This window comes from Ochotona princeps, chromosome 30 (assembly GCF_030435755.1).
Source record: "Ochotona princeps isolate mOchPri1 chromosome 30, mOchPri1.hap1, whole genome shotgun sequence".
In the NCBI taxonomy this organism is placed as follows: domain Eukaryota; kingdom Metazoa; phylum Chordata; class Mammalia; order Lagomorpha; family Ochotonidae; genus Ochotona; species Ochotona princeps.
In genome coordinates, this window is record NC_080861.1 from 331,601 (window position 1) to 351,544 (window position 19,944).

The 19,944-nt window shown below is 53.6% G+C and overlaps 1 protein-coding gene across 1 annotated transcript in view; it reads right to left on the bottom strand.

Moving 5' to 3' along the window:
- PXYLP1 (2-phosphoxylose phosphatase 1) overlaps window positions 1–19,178 on the bottom strand; it is a 46,520-nt gene extending 27,342 nt beyond the window's left edge. The window contains exon 1 of the mRNA XM_058657097.1: window positions 18,827–19,178. The gene's annotated coding sequence lies outside the window, so the exon portion shown is untranslated. The remainder of the gene's footprint in view (window positions 1–18,826) is intronic.
- Between the last annotated feature and the right edge of the window lie 766 nt (window positions 19,179–19,944).

A 19,944-nucleotide genomic window follows, 5' to 3' on the forward strand; every position in this document is an offset into this window, starting at 1 on the left:
AGGTTTCATTGAAGAATCCAAGATGTGTGGCTGAATAAATCGATCTTGAAGTCTGATGAAGATGGACAGATTCCAGAGCCTTCAGGAAAAGTCCCAGCCAGTGGGACAGGGTGGGTTTCACAGCAGTCAGTCAGGGACTGAAGTCTTCCAGCTGATTTGCAGTCTTGCTTCTAAAAGTGAAGCCAATTTATCCATTCATTCATTTGGTTGACTCAAAATAACACACTTTCTGAAGCCAATGGGTGTCAGGCACCATTCAAAGTGGTAAGGACTGGGCAGTTTTTTTTTAAATCACCTTAAAATGCAGGTTTGAAGTATATTATAATATTTATGAGACGAATCATATAAGGCCTGGGATTTGCTTTGGAATATTTCAGGATGGACCAGCAATGGAAACAGGGAAACGTTTTGAGGGAGGCAGATGGACAAGACTGGCAACACAGTAACAACTGTGGGAGCTCCAGGAGGGCTGGCACAATAACACTCGGTGCTTCTAGGCACTTTAGAAGTTAAACATTTTCACACAAAAAAAAGTGATAAAGATTTCTATGAAGGAAGCTTACAGTCTGGTCAGCAAAGCAATGAGCAAATGGGTCAGGAGGAAGTGGAGAAGGGAGCGTGGAGACCACACCTAGACTGGGATATGGCAGGTGCAGTTCTTAATAGAGGTGACGCTGGAACCCAGTGTCAGGGAGCAGACTGGAGTTGGTGCATTTGTGACTGTGCTTGAAGAACAAAAAAAGGAACTGAAGGGACAGGGGGCAGCTAGGTTGTACTAGCAGTTCCTGGTGGTGGAGAGATGTGACACCCCCTAGTTACAGAGCAGACGAATCCCCTAGAAAAAGCCAGGACAAGCCCAGAGCCATGATCTCCTCAGGGTCTTCTGGTCCAAGGGAGGGTCTGCCTGTGACCCAGTGCCCACAGGTGGGCAGGATATAAAGCTATCACTGTTTCTGCTGGGGCTGGTTTACCCACCGACCCCAAGGAGTGGATCAGCAGTGGAACTGGACAACATCCCTGCTGACTTGCACACCCTCCTGGCATCTCCTACAGCACATGGCCAACTCTGCTGCAGGAGGGAGCAGGGAGGCCTGTGCCACCCAGCTTTGCCAGCTGGAAGCCCCAGCCCGCGTCAGGTACTGTCCCTCATTTTATAGGGTCGGGCTGTCTCTTGGGTTTGTTTGTTTGTTTGTTTCTTCCTTTTTTTATTAGAAAGTCAGATTTACTGAAAGGAAAGACAAAGATCTTCTGTCTGCTGGTTCACTTCCCAAGTGGTCTTAACAGCTAGAGCTGAGCCAATCCAAAGCCAGCACCAGCCAATGCCTTTCCCTGATTCAACACCACGTATAACCTGGCTCCACCCACACCTCTCCTCTCATTTGCCATGCTTTCCACAACAGGTAATTAAGTAGTTGGGATCAGGGGTCAGTTGGCTGAGTCTAGAGTCCTTCTCTACATCTTGATGAACCAGTTTCCCCATCTAGGAAATGGGAACCATTCCATGGGATATATAAGGCACACAGGGCATGGGACCGAGTTCCTACTAACCTGGCTGTGAGTGCTAGCACTGGTTTTTCCTAAGGTTCATCCTTGCCGCTTGCTCCCAACCACAGGTGTGTCACAGGCCCTGCTTCCCCACTGTCTGTCTGTCCCCCATCCCTGCTCCAGAAACAGAATGCCCACTTGAGCAGGTCAGAGCATGCCAGAACTTAAAGAGGTTTTAATCAATCCCTGGTGTGAGACCCCTGGTTGTATCTAAGAGAGGTCGGGACAGATGAGAATGCATGCAAAGCTTCAGGCTGCATATCCAGAGCTTGGCTTGCACAGTTCAAGTCTCAGCTTCACTCTTACAGGTTAGCAGCCCAGCACTCTGTCGCAGATACTTCTAGCTGTGCCAAGGGCCTCTTGTGAGTGCAGTCTTCTGGGCTTTAGCGAGATATGTGAAAACCCAATGAAATATGTGGAGCCCATCTTTGTCCAGAGTTACTAGCTGTGAGTGATGCTGGCAGTTCTGGATCTGCCCTTGTCCCACTTGGCTTTGCCTCTCCTCCCTGAGCTCTGAAGCACTGGGGTGACGATGAGCCAGTTTCCATCCACCACAAGGAGACCCCTGCCTAGTGGGTCACGGAGAAGAACCTCTGGGCTGCCTGTCAGCTCACATTGTGTTGGAAGAGAGACATCAATCTCACAGCCTTCTGAAGCCACTGCCATTTCACTTCCAGTGAACAGCCCAACCTGGAGCTTGCCATCAGTGCTAAGAAGTACTGGCCCTCCTGCAGAGGTGCTCCTGAGCAGGGGTGGGATGGGGACAAACACAGACTCCCGTGACCGGCAAGGATGCCTCCTCTCTCACCAGCTCAATGTCACCCTTAGGGAAGAAATGAAACACAGATGCAGTAACCTTTGTTCTTTTTTAATTCTATATTTTGTTTAATCTTAAATTGGTCATGTGTTTATTTCAAGATGACTTGGCTACAGGCAACCAAAATTGCAGGCATTCTGCCTAACAAGTTAGGGTGGCAGCTCCAGGATTGGTTAACTCAGCAGCTCTAAGGCATGCCCAGGAAGCCAGGATCTTTGCTCTCTGCCATTTTCTATGCTTGTCCTGCTCCTGGGCTGCTGCCCTGGCAGGTGCCCTGGCCATCCCTGGCAATGTGCAAGAGACAGGAGGGAAGCCTTTCCCAAAAACCTCTGACAGACTGCCCCTCCCCATCACTGGCAATCACATCACATGACCAGGTCTTAATTAGGCACTGTCCCTGGGGACGGACCTCAAGGACTAGATAAACTTGGTAAGGATTCATTCTGTTGGAGGATTAGGGAACAAGGCAGAGAGTCATGGTCAACCCGTAATCAGGTTGACAGCACACACAAGCATTCTAGAATGATCTTCTCAGCCTCAAGTCATCTGGCGACGGCACCAGCACTTTTCAGACGGAGTGGCCAAAGCCCTGGTGCTCACAACTGCATGTCAAAACACAGGTGCTGGCTGTTCCAGTACAGTGGGCGGTGACCTGTGTGACCCACTAACAAGAGCCTTGTACACGCAGCATGAATGACCCACCTGCCATTCCTTCCGGAGGGGACACTGAGCATGTGTACATCTCTCTCTGAAGTACACCTCAAGCCTCTCCCTCCAGCTTCTTTCCCCCGTCTTCATGGAAGATGAACTGGGCAGCATCTGAAGGCTTCTCTGGGCAGAACAGATGCACACAGCAAAGTCATCGACAAGACTTGCACTCGTATGTACTCTTGTTGTTGCTGCTTTTTCTGACATTTTGGAAGAAGTCTGTTCCATCCGACTTTGCGGTTCTGCTTTCTTATGTTCAGAGGTAGCTATATCTGCAACTGGCATTTTGATTTCAAGAATGCCGAAAGTAACCGTAAGTAACTCCACAACAGGACAGAAGAATGCACAGCTGGCATGATTCACTTACCACAAAGCCACTCCAAAAATACAGCAGTCTGAACGCCTTACTTTGCAAGCAGAATGTACTGATTCAAACTGTCGAGGAAAGCACCAGGGGACTGAATGTGAAATGCAAGGGTGTCTGAGTGCTAGAAGCCACATTTTCAAAGACAGGGAAACACACACACACACACACACACACACCCCCTACCAAGTGCTGTGCACCGCAGCCCGCAGCCCAGTCACAGGAGTCAGGTACACCTGAAATCCAGCTTGCCAAGTCTATGTATGCTGTTTGAAAACATGGCATGGATCCATGCGTGGGAGTGTTCACACGTGTCACTGTGGCCTCTTGCAGCTGGGAGCACACACACACACACACACACACACACCCTACAGAGTCCAGTGGAACCCTGTGCCCATGGAGGGTTTAACTCAAAAACTTGTTACTGCCACTGCCTGCGGGTGCTCAGAGCCTGAGCACACACTTTAGAGCACTGTGGCCTGCCCCAGGGGTGGCTCAGAAGCAGTGCAGGCCAAGCACTCCTGCTCATGGGGGTGACCAAGGGCAGGTACCACCGGCTAGGGAGGCTCAGAGGGCTGGCAAACAGAACCCTTGGGAGCCTACCAGGTGCCAAGATACAGGGACTGCCTGGCTCAGAGCTGAAAGAAGCTCTCACAGTGGTTTTCGGTTCTGTTTTGATTTTAGTTCCTGTGCATTTGTGAAATGTCAGGAAGGGCAAATCAAGCCAACAACACTATGACACAGAGCACAGGGCTCCCAACAGCCATCTAGCCTCGGCTCCCTGACAGTGAAGTAGAGGACTCCAAGGTCTCAATTTTCCTGGTGAATATTCACTGGATCTCTTGGCTCTTTTGCAGTTTCCCATAATGCTCTACAAGGCTGCTCCTGCCAGCCCAGCCTCCTTGGGGACTTGGGACCTACATCCAGGCACATCCAGTGAATGCAGTAAGGGGTGCAGCATCAACCTCACCTCCCACCACTCCCACTCCTCCCGCCAATAAAACAACCAGGGACAGAGAAAGTGGAGATTCTCTGGGGCTGTGGTGGGAAGGGTGGGCAGTGAGACCCCCAGGGTAGTGCTGGAGCCAGCAGAGACTTCTGTGTGGGCAGACTGGTGAGCACGAAGGAGGCAAGGCAGGTGGGTGCTGTTGAGGCCAACGCTACCACAACCAGGGAGCAGTGAAGGAGAGCGTCCACCAGTTTCCTGTGACAACTCCCAGTAAGAGAAGGGACTGGGTGCCCCAGGCAGGCCTTTGGGATGGGCTTGGTGACAATGTTGCCAGACCTCCATGGCAGATGCCACCTAATCCTCGCTCACTCTCTTGGACCAGCTGCTCCGCAGAGCCCGAAAGCCACTATACTGGCAAGAGGCCAAGGCTGCCCGTGAAGCCCTCGCCATCTGAGAAAGCTTCCAAGATGGGAATGATGGATGAGCCTGAGACACAGCTGGGCCCAATCCACCTCCAGACCATTAAGTAGCAGTCAAACGATGGTCACTTTCAGGCTCCTCAAGTTTGAGGGGGTGACTTGTTTATGGAGCAACAGCAAGACCCATGATGGGGAAACAAATTCTGTGAATCTCTGTATCTGCAGCACCAAGAACAGTGCCTGAGCCAAGTTCTATCAACACTGTTAAGTGAATGAAGGAGAGATGGAAGAACAGAGCAGGGGCTTACAGCAGCCACCTCAGGTGCTCCAGGCCATCTCTGCTCCCCCCAGCCAGTGTGCTCCTGACTATCCCTGGGGTCCAGCACCAAGGTCACTTTCTCAGGGAAGCCACTCTCCAAAGTCCCTGGTTACATCAGCATCCTGTCTAACACTCAAGTCACCCTGGATTTACCCCTTATGACATTTCTCAGGACTGCTGTTACATAACCAAAGGGCCTGGCTGGCTAGCTATCTCCTGCCCCTGAGCTGAGCCCCACGTCACGGCAAGGGCAGCGTGCGTCTTTGTGTCCCTAGTGCCGGACAAAGCATGACCCTGAGCTGGCCTGCCACACGTCAGAGCCTTTCTGTAAGCTGACGCCCAGCCAACCTCATCCTTATGAGGTGTTACTTCGGAGTGAGTGGGCAAGCAGGAACTGACTTCTAACCATCAGTCTCCTTTCCACTATGCTTTCCAAACCCACCCACCCCTGCTCAACCTCAGCCATGGACCCCAAGCGACCAATGAGGTTGGGTATCTGCTCCAAGTTAACACAGCTGGTGGGGGAGCGGCTAGAATCTGAAGCCAGGTCTTCTGACTTGCCAGTCACAGGCCATTCCACTGCACACCTGCTTCCCAATGCTCACACTGATGTGAAATGCCCTGAAGGCATCATAATCCTCATGCCCCTCTCCAACCAAGCAACAGCAAATGCGTGGAATACAGACATGGTGCTTCAGAGCACCTTACACAGAGGATGCACACAAACAAGAGGTTGGGGCTGTCCTTCACAGGGTAGGGGAGGAATCCCAGAGCAACCTCTCGCTCTGATTTCAAATTTCAGTCAGGCCCTGTCTCAGTTCCCTGCAAGAGTCTTCCCTCTGCTTTCTTCCTTTCTTTCACAGTCAGCCCTCAGTATCTCAGTCTGCCTCCCACTGGAAGTATCTAAAAACCAGAATTGCACCTGTACTGAACATGTGCAAACTTTCTTTGTCCCCTCGTCATTATTCCTTCAACAATACAGTTTAACAACTGTTTACGCTGCATTAAGTGTTATGAGTAATCTTAGGAGATAACTCATAAAATGGATGGGCACAGCACACATGCAAAAATGATGCCATTGTATACAACGGCCTTGAGCATCCATCTGGTACTCTCGCAGGTGCATGTGGGTGTGTTCCTGCGCCCCTCTCCCCACACCAAGAGGCAACTGCACTTGTCATTTCTGGGATCTTTGGAAGCAGGTTTAAGGACATGAATAAACTAAGAGGACACTCTGTGTGACAACAATACTGGGCAATGTTATGACCAGAACAAACACCCCTGACCTCCTGTGAGAGGGGAACAGGACACAGACACATCTACTGCATGATTTTGATTTTTTTCTCATGTGTATGCCTGTGTTTGGAAAACTGGGATGGAGATAAACACACAGGGAAAAATGAGCTGACAACTCTCAGCCTACACACTGGCACAAAAATAAAGAAAAAGCATTAGTCCCTAGGGGAGGAGTTCATTCACCCACAGTTGCTGAGAAAGTTAACCAGATAGCAATCATGGAGGACATTGTGGTCTCCACTAAACCCTCTCACATACACACAAGTTCACATCACACGGTTTGCATAAATACACACACATGCACACCACCCTTTGCCACAAGCCTTTGCACCCTGCGTACGTCTCTTCCAGAAATGCAGGCTAATATGTACACGCAGCAGGACTCAGCAAAATGTGAAGACAGGAGCAGAAATACTGCCTAACCTGTCTACAGTCCATAGTATAGAGTGCTGGCTCCCAACTGCCGCTTTCTATCAACACAGACCCTGATGGCTCAAGGGGTTGGGTCTCTGCCATCCAACTAGTTTCTGGCTCTGGGCTTCAGCCTGGTGGCATTTGGGGAGTAAATTAGCAGATGGAACACAAACATTCTTTCTCTGTATGCTTGCCTCTTTAAAACACCAGACACACAGGAAATGTTCATTTATAGGGATTTGCTGGAAAATTACACCTTTCCACACAATGGAATGTGATTCACCCTTAGAAGATAAAGTGGGAGGGGTCACTGGCATTGTGGTATTTAGAGTAAAGCTGCCCCTGTAAGACCAGCTAGTTCGAGTCCCGGCTGCTCCACTTCCAATTCAACTCTCTGCTAAGGACCTGGGAAAAGCAACAGAAGATTGTCTTGCCACTCACATGGAAACTTCTGGCTTCAGTCTAGCCCAGTGCTGGCGGTTGCAGCCATCTGGGAAGTAAACCAATGGGTGGAAAATCTCTGTCTCTCTCTGAACCTCTTCCAAAATAAGTAAAATAAAAATCTTTTTTTAAATGCCTAAAGAAGGTGAGTTAGGTGTAGAAGTAAACAAATATTGCAATAAGCAAGAGAAAAAACAAAGTTATGAACATGATAGCAAAAGCGGCAGCATCGTAATTCTATGTAGGGGCAACATATATCTTGACATGCAAATTTTCAGAAGACACTTAAACTTGGAAAAAATACTCTAAGAGCCCCAAAGCAATAGTGGTCATCACTATTGTAAAGTGTATTTAATGTTTTGTGTTGGCACTACACAAAACTCAGATGATCAATAAAAACAGAGGAAAAACCAAAGGCTACAACACAGCAGGAGAGTTTGGTCTCTTCAGATGCTAGAAAGATGAAGATACAGTCTAAAGACTAGACTGAATGGTCTGAGCTAAGCACGGGAGCAGGGCTTTTCCTCATATGTTCTTCAGGATTCTGGACCTAGTGTTGTTTTAAGAAGAGTATTTGGGGGCCCGGCGGCATGGCCTAGCAGCTGGAGTCCTCACCTTGAATGCCCCGGGATCCCATGTGGGCGCCGGTTCTGATCCCGGCAGCTCCACTTCCCGTCCAGCTCCCTGCTTGTGGCCTGGGAGGGCAGTCGAGGACGGCCCAATGCATTGGGACACTGCACCCGCGTGGGAGACCTGGAGGAGGTTCCAGGCTCCCGGCTTTGGATTGGCGCGCATCGGCCCGTTGCAGCTCATTTGGGGGGTGAATCGTCGGACGGAGGATCTTCCTCTCTGTCTCTCCTCTGTGTATGTCTGGCTGTAATGAAATGAATAAATCTTTAAAAAAAAAAAAAAGAAGAGTATTTGGAAGCGAGAGTTTGGTGCAGCAGCTCAAGTTGCTACTTGTGATGCATGCAGCCCGTCTACACCAAAGCACCTGTTCCCAGTCCCGGCTGCTCTGCCTCCAACCCAGCTTCCTGCCAGCACGCACCCACAGGTAGCAGGTGATGATGAGTACGGGAGAACCAAAAAAATGAAATACCTTTCCAAATACCTTTCCAAAAAAATGAAATATTTTAAATAATTGTTAAAGATAAAACCAGTAGAAAAAGAAAATAGACCTCAACTGATAGGAGTGGCTTGGGTTGAGGTTACAAGTCATCTCAATGTTCTTTAAAAGAAAAAAATAAATAAAACTGCAGCATAGAAGATTGGTTTATCAATCTTTAAATAGGGGGTGTGATCCTCTGAAAGACTTATTTCTCACATTTGTCTTCATTTCCCCAATTTTATAGAACAAACATGTGTCACTTTTAAAATAAGGAAAAAGAAATGCTGTGCAATGCATTTAAATTCTTTAACAATACATTCATTAGACACTCACAGGGCAGGCATGTAATAAATTATAAAGTGACCAGACATTTTGAAACAGTGTCTCCTTTCAACACTCCACACGCGGAGCCTGATGTGCAATTCAGATAACAGCACCACTACTGGGTTAGCCCAACACAGCAGGACCCCCAGCCACCGGCACAGCCCCTTATCTCAGGAACACCAGGCGGCAACACACTGGGTAGCTGGACCAAGGCTGCAGGGCCCAGGGGGTGGGCTGGGACTCCTGGTGCCAGACTCATCAGAGGAGTTATCAGGAAACAGACCCTGGGGAAGTGAAGGGTAGTGCCTGATGGCTGCAGGCATTCCCACCAGCGCAGGCTGCACTGTAGGCTGAAGGCAGGGGGGTGACGATGCCAGGGGGCAAGGTGGGAGTCACAGGGGTCAGGCTGGGCTCCTGGGGGAGGGGGAAGCCCTAGAAAGGAAGAAGGTGGCATTCTAGAAATGTCCCCCCGAAGCTGCTGCTGGACACACTCCCACATAGTCATCCTATCCCCAGGTGACCACAGCCTTCTGGGCCTGGCTGTGCAAGTGTGGGTGTGCGCATGCACAGCACCTCCTTGTACAGCCAGTAGCTCTGCCAAGAAGCCTGTACTGCATCCAGCAGGTCAGTGAGCCAGGCTACTACCTGCTCCTTCACCAGCCAAGAGGTAACCCAGGTGCCAGTGCTGGAGGAGAGGTGGGGTGAGGGTCCCAGAGACTGAGATTCAAGCCTCTTTCTAGCACTCACTGCTGACCCCCTCCATCCCTGGCTCTTTCCTCTCAGCAGCAGTTTCCTTCACTATAAATGGTCCAAGTCATTTACTTACTCAACAAACACTGCTGAACGTCTCTGCCTGACACCCCCTCACTCTTCTACCCTCCCATCCCATGCCCGCTCCAACTCCAAGAAGTCACAGAGGCTGGAGAGGGGCAGTGAGTCGGTCAGGCTGCACGTCCTGTTCTGTTTCACTGGAGTGGTCTCCACAGGCGGAGGGGATGTGATGAGACACTTCCTGGAAAACAGGTACACTGGCACGGGCCCTCCTCCTTCTCCTGCGGGAAGTGCCTCCAACTCCCTGAGGGACTTGGATCAAGAAGGTGCCCACATAGCCACCTGGACTTGTCTATTTCTGGCTGTAGATTCAGATGAAGCAAAGTGTTTTCCACTCAGCATGAAGCTCTCTCCCCATTCAGCCCCTCTTCAGGACCAGGCTTGGGAGGGCGGGCCAAGGAAACAGCCCTCCAGGCTTTCATCACAATGAGGTTGGCTGACAGCTTTGCAGAGCCCTGACACAGCCCTCATTTCCTTGGGGACAGGAAGCTTAAAGCTACGCTTGCTGCGGCTGCGGTTGGCCACAGGCTTTCCTCCTTGGTACTGTTCTCTTGGTCCTTGCCAGGGCTACCTGTATGTAAGGGACATGGATTCCTATGGCCTGTGGTCCCATGGAAAGGACCCAGGCACACCCATAAGGCCAGCGTGTGGCGGCAGGTACACTGCACTTGCATTTGGCAGATCTTAGGATTAAGTGTTCACGTGCTCAAGAGTGTGAGGATGCCTGAGGCGGAGGTGGGGAACAGGCACTACTAACACATGTTCTGTGCAAGTGGCCAAAAGTGCTAGCTCCCAGGCCAGTGGGGAAGAAGTACCACGGACAACATCAGAACCTCATCCTCAGGGCTCCAAGAATGCCTTTCGTCACAGGACTCACTGGTGAGTGTCTTGGTATGCACTGAGCAGCTTTCCTCACCAGCTACGTGTGGGTGCTCAGCTACCGGTCTCTATTTTTGCAGCCTGAGTAATGCCTGGGCAGAGGACCAAAAGTAAGACAGAGGGGCCGGGGCACGGGAGGTGATGGTACAGTTGATTGCCCACATTCTGCTCAACCTCACACAGCACACACTTCAGAGCAGAGGCTGGGACAGCAGCCACATCCTCCCCAGACTCTTGCCCAGCCTCCTCTGTGGCCGCACCCTTCCCCCCTTGCATGGCTCACACCTGAGTCCTGGGGAGCTGGGACTGCATCTTCCCTGCTCACTGAGATCACCCCAAGCCTGACCCACCCAGCTCAGACATAGTGACCCACGTGCTGGTCTCAAGGACCTATCTCATTGTTCAGGGTCTGTGTTTCATTCTTGACCTTAGATACCTTCTTGGCCTAGTTAATTCCTGCGCATGTTTAAACTCTGGTCAAATAACCACCTTCCCTGGAACCATGCCTGACCCGACAGCTGGATGATGTCCTCTAACACTGGGCAACCATAGCATCTCAGAGCCCCACCCGTACCAAAATACATCAAGGCCACAGGCTCATGGCAGTTTCCTTGCCTGCCACCTGTCCTCCTCCCCTCCAAGGCAGGGAGACACCGAGCAGAGTCAGCAGCAGGTGTTCAACAGGTGTGCGTGGGAAGGCAGGGTGCTAAGAACACGGATTCCTACATCAAAATGAAAGGCCAAAGCAACTGAAACCCAACACATCAATGGACAGCTCCACACTTGCTGAGAAACATGAGCAGGCAGCAGTAAAGATACTTGTCAGTGAATCAGAGTCAGAATTGGGGTCACATCTCCAAACAGAAGGTGGGGTGGGGCTGCAAAGGAAGGCAGACTTTGGGGAGGCTCATTGGTTGGTAGCCCCTTATATGGTCTGGGATAGCATGCAACTGTGAGGTGAATCTGGCAGGACCCATCCCACAAGACTGTTAGGAACACGACCCAAGGGCTGGTGTTGTGCTTCAATGTGCTAATCTTCTGCCTGCAAGTGCTGGAATCTGATACAGGTGTCAATTCATGTCCAAGCTGCTCTACTTCCATCCAGCTCCCTGCTTGAGGCCTGGGAAAGCAGTCAAAGACAGCCCAAAGCTTTGGGACCCTGCACCCGGGTGGGAGACCTAGAAAAAGCTGCTGGCTTCGGAAGATCTTTCTGTCTCTCCTGCTCTTTGGAAATCTACCTTTCTAATAAAAATAAATCTTCAAAAAAAATGATTTAAAAATAAACACACACACACACACACACACCGAGTGAGGGAACAGAAGCCATGAGAGTGTTCAATGGTGCAGCTGTCATGTCATGCAGCAGCTCCTCGAGGCAAAGACAGCACAGGCTGTCTTCAGGGAGTGCAGATATCTAACACACCATCTCCTAAGGTGTCTGCACGCTCAGTCCTTCCTCTGCTAAGGAATCCTAAATTTCGGGGGGGACAGTAGGAAGAGTTAGGGCTGCAGAGACCACCCTGCAGTCAGGAAACTCATTTTTACTTCCTGCTGGGACACAGGGATGGACCACACCTTCCAGCTTCCCTGGCAGGAGGTGTGGCCACGAAATAGCCCTGACCAGTGGAATGTCAGGGGTGGGCCATTCACTGCCTCCAAGCCTGGCCCAGAAAAAGCCTCCCTCCTTAGCTGTCTGAGCAAGTAGGCCAGGCCATCTGAGGTCAGCCTGGATCTGAAGTCAGCCCCCACTTACCAGGCTCAGTCATTTGGGACTTCGCATCTGAGTCACAGTGTTGGTGAGCCTTTCTCTAGTTACTCACTTGACCCTGTTGATCCTGGTGAGCATCGATCGCTGGCTGCCCAACGTCAGGGAAATGTCTGGTTTCCACTGTGGCTGGCATCCCCATCTCTCCTCATTAAGCTGTCTGCCATCCGGCCAGCCAGGTAGGGCTCAGCCAAAGAGACCAGCACCAGTGACACGCTTTCTATCTTCAGACACCTTGTCACACAAGGGAAAATAAAACCCAGCCTCTGTGCGCTTAGGCCACTGAAGCCTGGTGTTCCGTTACGTGTGAACAAGCACTCTGTCTTTACAGAAGCCTACGTCATGTCAGGCCTGGTGCTCAGGACACAGGTGTCACCCTGTCTCCACAGTGCAGCTGGTATTCTGTGCAGGCGTCTGTGTGCAGACAATGAGGATGCCAGCACGGCAGTGTCCCTCCCAGGGCGAGGTGTGAGGACGGGCAGGAAGCTGCACAGATGCAGAGTTCCCCACTCCTGTTTCCCGGACACCGGGCCCACGGAAGGAAGAAAGCAAAGGAAGTGGGAAGCACGCGCCATCCTCAGGAAAGCCAGCGTCGGCAAACACCCAAACGAACACGGCTGCTTCAAGATGATCAGCAGTCACCACCACAACATGATCTAGAGGGGGAAATCAAAAACCCATGCCCTGCCAACACAGGCTGGCAATTACATGTGCTGGAGATGAGGCACGCATGCGGAGGTCTCCCCACCTGCTGACGCGCGGTCTTCTAAAACATACCTGTTTCTTTCAAAGATGACACAGTAATGTTTCACCTTGAAGTCACAACCAAAAAAGAGAAAATCACCCTCCCGTCCCCAAGCCATGATCTTCGACCACAAATACCCAAGCTTGGGTTTCTGGGTTTGTGCTTCCATAGGGAAACTGTGTTAACAGACACAAAAGAGTATGAAGTAACTTAAAAGGAAAAGAGAAGACAAAACCTCATTCACTTCCAATTCTCATAGCTTCAAAGTGAGTACAAGTAAGCAGGCCACCCACGAAGAGAACGCATTGACTCGAAGGTATGAAGAAGTCTTGATGGTATAGGGGTGCTGGCCATGCTTTGGGGAGACAGGGGCGGGCTCAAGCCCTCCCCAGCAGGCTTCTCTGGTGTCAGCTCCGCAGTGGCAGGTGCTGGTCAGACAGGCTGCCACGCTGGTGCCTCTGCGGGCTACAATGGAGCAAGCCAGGATGAAGCCAGAGCCAGTCAGTAAAGCCCAGCCTGGCATCAGCAGCTCAGGTAAAGGAGGTTCCAGCGTTGGCAGACACAGGAAGCCTGGTGGTCTGGCTTCTCGCCTCTAGCTAGCACCTGATCTGCCCACAGGAGTGGCCACACCACTCTTAGCTCACAGAACTGGGTACTTGATGGTGTTGAGAGCTTGGTGGTGGCAGTGAGCTCAATGCACAGCCACACGAACAAGTCCCCAGTGTGACCTCCAGTGCCCCCAAGCCCTAAGAAATTCTTTCGGGGTGCTGGTGGCACAACACACACACCGTCTACTGGACTTGTGGATCATCAAAAGGTAACAACAGCTGCTCTCACCCCGAGCTAGAATCCACCCATAACCCTCCCATTACTCAGTAACCACAGCTGGTCACCAGGACACCCTAGCGGGAAGGTCTAAGAGTGCCCAGGCTCACACGGGGTTTCCCTGCTCTACAAGTCTGCCCTCTGGCAGAGTCTTCTTTTTTTAAGGACTTATTTATTTTTATTGGATAGGCAGATTTGCAGAGAGCAGGAGAGACAGAAAGATCTTCCATCTGCTGGCTCATTCCCGGGCCACAAGGACCAGAACTGAGTCAATCTGAAGCCAGCAACTTCTTCAAGGTCTCCCATGCGGGTGCAGGATCTCAAAGCTTTGGGCCGGACTTGACTGCTTTCCCAGGCCACAAGCAGGGAGCTGGATGGGAAGTGGAGCAGCTCGGACATGAACTGGTGTCCGCATGAGATTCCAGCGGATGCATGTACAAGGCGAGGATTTAGCCATGAGCCATTGCGCCGAGTACTAGGGGAAGCCTGCTAACACTCAAGTTCTTCTGATCTCTAGTTAGATCCCAGACCAAGACGGATTGCATGAAATCATGAACCTACTTGCCCATTTGCAGGCTGAGGCACTGCTTAAAGATAACATATAACAAGATATTCCAGGAAGAACTCGAGCGGAAACATCTATTACTAATCTAGGCTTATCAAAATCGCTGTGCCTGTCTATACTTTTCTGAAAGCTCATATCTGTATCTCTCTGTGGTTTTGGTAATGACACTTCAACCTATAATTGCTACCCATGTGAGACTGTGTCTCTCCACTACCATTTCTGAGCTTCCCAACAGTTCGGCTCTAACTCTGATAACATTTCCTCTGCTGGGGAGCTTTGTACAGAACTAACCAGATAGTAAACGTTGTATTTTAGCTTCAGACTCTCCTGGCTCACACACATTGGCAAGTCAATAAAAGCTTTGTTTCACTGGATGGTGAGACTGTCCAGAAGGGTGTCTTGTCTCTGAAGGCCTGAAGGTTGGTGTGGAACCCAAGAGTGAGGCGGGCCTAGGAAGGCAAGCTGTGGTTTTGCTGGTTGGGAAGACTCTACAGATACCTGAGGTGGGGCCAACAGCCCTCCAGCTATCTGTAAGTCTGCTGCAAACGCTGGCTCCACGGAAGGAAGGGAGGGGTGGGGTGGGGAGTGTGTGTCAAGGCCAGGTGCTACAGTCTTCATCTGTCTGTTTCTGAAAGCTCCGCTTCCTTTGCCTCTTCCTAAGGGAGGTGGCAGAGTGAGTGACATGACAGGAGTGCGTCAGCTGGGGGTGGCTCTGCAGACACGGAGAACCTGGGCATTTCCAGGGTCGCTACCATGACAGCTCTGAATTCCCCCACCCTCCTCCAGCCCAAGTACTTGGCCGACAGGTGCACGTAGCACCGAGCAAGCAGCCAAGGCCACCTCCTGGCTGCAGGATCCACTCCGGAGGGTTCCTCGGGAGATTTTTTTAAATGAACTTTTTTTCAAGATCTGATTTATTAGTATTGGAAAGGCAGAACTAGAGAGGAGAGTCAGAGAGAAAAATCTTCCATCTATGGACTCCCAAGAGGCTGCAATAGCCACAGCTAAACTGACCCAAAGCCAGGAGTCTCTTCCAGGTCTCCCATGTGGGTGCAGAGTCCCAAGGCTTTGGGCCATCTTCTACTGCTTTCCCAGGCCACAGCGGGGAGTTGGATGGGAAGTGGTGCAGCTGGGACATGAACTGGTGCCCATATGGGATCCTGGTGCCTTCAAGGTGAGGATTTAACTGCTGATCCATCGTATTGAGTCCTAAATAATCTGCAATCATTAATTTCTAGGCTCCTGGGGTTGGTCCTCACTACATGACCTTTTACCAAAAGCCAGTGGCTTCTGCACTCAGGGAGCGGGTAGGTTCAGGATGGTTTGGGGCTCGGAGTTGGGGGAGCAGGCTGCTCCGCAGCTCAGTGGAGGGATCATGGACCCCCTGTCTTTTGAAGTCAGAATAGTCCCTGCAGTTTATTCTGTGTTCTTACATGTCTCCTGGTGGTGAGCTTGTAGTATCTCCAGGCAGAGGGGCTCTCGTGCGCCCCATTCTACCTGAGAGGCTGCCCAGCAGGTTCAGAGGGGTTCAAGAGGGGTCCTGGGAGGCTGTTCCTGTCCACAACTGTAGGCCTGGCTCCTCCCTGAACTGCCATTCCCTCTCACTCTCAGCATCTCAGAACAGAGACGGTGCCCCTGGGGTCAGACTCACCCTTTCTGGAGGGATACACTCCACATTCATGAACATCAAGCAATGGGGGCATTTGGCACAGTGCTGAGCACCCCACCTGCGGTGCCCGCATTCCATCTCAGAGTGCCTGTGTTCAAGTTCAGGCTCTGCTCCTGGCCCGGCTTCCAGGGAACGCACACCTGGGTGGCAGCACATGACAGCTCGGGGTCTTCAGTCCCTGCCAGCCACGGGGAGATGTGGACTTGGATCCCAACTTCAGCCGGCAGGCATGGGAGGAGAGAATCAGTTGACGGAGGGCCTCTGTCCTGCCTTGCAGTACGTAAGAACAAAACCAGAGGATCTTCAATAGCGTGATGCCCTCACTCTGGAGGGCTCTCCAGGTCCCCTGGGAACCAGGGCGGTGGGCCGGCAGGCCTGACTCCAGGTTACAGTGTTCTCTCTCCCAGTGACGGCCCTAACTAGGAGTCCCTACACCAGCTCCTGGCTGCCTCCTTCCATGCCACCCCACTCCAAAGTCAGGACCGCCAGTGGTCTCCTGCCTCTCCTCCTCTCTCTCCTCCCCTTCCAGACAGGCATTCATCTTACTAGAAAACAGACTTTCGCCAGCTGCAGGAATTCTGGGCGAGAGCCAGACCTGCAGAGAGGCTGGGAAAGAAAGATAAGTCTGAGACAGCCTGGGAGCTGTCACCTCCAGGGCTCCACCTCCAGGTGGCATTCTGAATCCTAGCCTGGACAAAAGTGGGCACTGGACACTGGCGCCAGCTCAGCCTCTGGATGCGGGCTGGCTGGGTGCCCGAGGCAGCACAGCCTCCTCCCCCTCCCAGCAGAGCTGCAAATCACATGGCCAGAAATATGCAGGACAGGAGGCTCCCAGCCCTCTGTGCGGGGGAAGCAGCCCTGGGGTGGGCCGCAGCAATGAAGTGAGGCACACAGCAGTCAGTGGAATCGTGCAAACAGCACCGGCTCCCTAACAGCTTCCTCCACCACCCGGCACGGAGGGGTGCACCTGAAGGGGCATGGCCCCAGCTTAGTTAACCTAAGGTGGAGTGGCATCTGTCTTTCCCTCCGCAGACACCCAAGTAGCTTCCTGGGATGCCCATGGCCCCTCACTGTAACTCTGGGATGGGACAGCTGATGGAGTGCCCACTCAACTCAGTTTGTCAGAGACTGGGCTCTCCATCCCACACCTCCCAGCATGCACGTGTGCACTAACCCCACATACACGAGTGTGTCCCCAGTGAGACTATATATCTATATATATATGTGTGTGTGTGTGTGTATATATACATACAACAAATTTTAAAATTCAAAAACACTTTGGAGCAGCTTGGGCTGCGGGCTCAGACTGATCCAGGAGGAGCCACCTGCCACTTTAGAGGGTGCTGAGCATCGGTGTGCAGAAGGTGGGGCCTCCTGCTGGATGTTGGGGCCACAGCCATGGTTCTCTTCCAGCCCCTTCCAGAAGGTGCACCTGCTGGGCAGCAGTGTAGTGAGGGCCAGGTGGGGATGCTGGGAAGGACCTCTGCTGAGCCCTGTGATCTGGCTGCTGCTTGAGCTCTTGCAGGGCTGTCGTAGGGAGACTGCTCTCTACTCAAGTCTGGCAGCAGCAAAAAGGGTGCTGGATCCTGCAGTTTCACAAAAGCTCTGAGCTCGAGCTCCATGGTCTAGGGACCATCCCAGCCTGGAGCCCACACACAGGCCTGAGGCCTCCTGGGGAGGGTGGGCTGGCCAGGCGCTAACTCCTAACAACAAAGAAGCCCTCCTATCCGCGCCCCACCCCCGTCCTTTCTCTGAAATAGGCAATTAATTAAATGCAAGACTTAATGACAGGGAAGGAACAGGGCAGAGTCACATGCAGGCTCTCGGGCTGTCGTCTGCACAGCTCCCCAGGGACCTCGAGGCTGCCCAAGCCATCTGCTCCAAACCCTCTCTTCCCACTGGGCACCAACACCTCTGGACAGGAACTGCCACCCTACCGCAGGCCAGGGGCCTCGCACTGGGCACTGCCTGCAAATAGCAGAAGTTCTCGAGCGGACAGGGCCCCACTTGGCCACCCGTGGGCGCCACACTTCCTCATTCACCCGGGTCTCTTCGGCCTGCACTTGTTGAACGCCCCTTTGCCTGCCCACGAAGACAGGGCTCGCCAGTTGAGAAGACCCCCGGCAACCCTACATTCAAGAAGGGAAATGGGAGTGCCACGTCCTCCCTGAACCACCAATCCCTTACCACGCACGGGCACAACCTGGCAGGCAGCAGCGCTCGCCAAGAAAGCACCTGCTCCAAGCAGATCTGTGTGTGCATGAGACAAAGCCAGAGTCTTTTACATTCCGCCCAATGTATGCAAGTTCTCTAGCAAAATCAACGCCGGGAGTGTCTGCACGGCGGGCGCCCGCACCCAGCACCCAGGACTGCTGACCTGCAAGCAGCGCGGCCCCTGGGTAGGCGCCGGGGGGCTCCACTCCCGCCCAGGGAAAGGCCGCGACGAAGTTGCTGCCACCTTCTCACCTGGACATGGGCCCGGCTCCGTTTTGCCCTGCGAAAGGGATCCCGGCAGATTCGGGAGGCAGGAGCGCGGGGGCGGCGCGGGCACCGGCGTGGGAAGGCTCCCAGGAGAGGCGCGGGGCTGGGGGCGCCAGGAGCCGGGGTCTGCGCGGGCTGGGCTCTGCAGGCGCGCTGGACGGCGCCCGGCGGGAGAGGGACACGCCGGGAATGGCTCTCGGGGAGGGCCCGGGAGTCAGGGGTTCCGAGCCGGCGGCTCGCCGGCGGCTTGGGGAGTCCGCCGCAGCCCCCACGCCCACTGCCACGTCGCGGGGACCCCCTCCGCGTCCCCATACACCATGCGGCCCCAACCGCCCCGGTCCGCGCTCGCACTCACCACGCACCACGCACGGTCCCGGCTCGCCGCGCTCCGCCAGCTCCTCCCGGTGCGCGGGGAGGCGAGGGCGGCGCGGGGTCCCGAGCGCCCTCTGCCGACCCCGCCGCCCGCCAGCTCCTCCCCCGTGGCGGCGTGGCGGGGCTGCCGGGCAGGGCCCGGGGTGCGTGGGCGCGGGAGGAGGCCGAGGGACGGCTCCCCGCGCGACAGCCAGGGGCTCGCCAGGAGCGCGGCCGACTGGCACCGGGGACTTGCGCGCACGCGCGCCCAGGCTCGGGTCCACAGAGCCGGCCCGGCCCCGGGCCCGGTGTGGGGGTGCTTGGGGACCGTGTGCCTGGCGCGAAGACGCCCATCCGCGTGTCTGCGGTGGCCCCCAAGTGTCGCGAGTCTCGTCGCCCCGTCCCCACCATCACCCCTCCTCCTGTCCCCGCCCGTCCCAGAGTGCCCTTCCGGCGCAGCCCACATCCGGCCCTGGGTCATTCCCAAAGCTCGTGGCTGCTCCGTCTCCCGGCGCCCCGGGTAGGTCTCAGGGCCCTCGGTTCCCTACCGGAGAGCGGTGAAGGTCCGCGGAGTCCCAGCACTGGGTCCCGAGGCCCCAATAGGCGGACTGGCGCGCGATTGTCCGACCCAAGCCCCGTGCTGTGTGGGTCCCACTGGAGCGGACCGTGACCCCTTGCCGTCCTAGTGTGGTCAGCCATAGGCGAGACAGGCACCTATAAGCCACGACTGTCCTTTATCTCTGAAGTGCGCTTGACCTCCCTCTTCACTCCCCAATCCACAGACTTTACCTGGATGTTCTCTGTTTACACCTGCTTGGAATATTCTGCCTCAGGTCGCCACGTTCTGCACTAAACCCTGCCTCTTACCAGCTCCTGGCTTGGCCAGGCTGCTCCCGCCCTCCTCCCAGCCACCTGGACTGCCTTATCCTCAAGATTGCCTTGCTGACCCGCTAACACCTGCTTCTGTTGGGCGGCGAACCTACTCCCCTAGCAGAAGGCTTCCACCTGCCTGCTGTCTGCCCTCTTCACTGCGCTGGCTGTTCTCAGTTCAGCAGTCTGGCCTGTGGCCTTTCAGTGCCCCACCAGACTCCGTGGGGCTTTCCAGGGTGTCCACCCCCTGTACCACCCA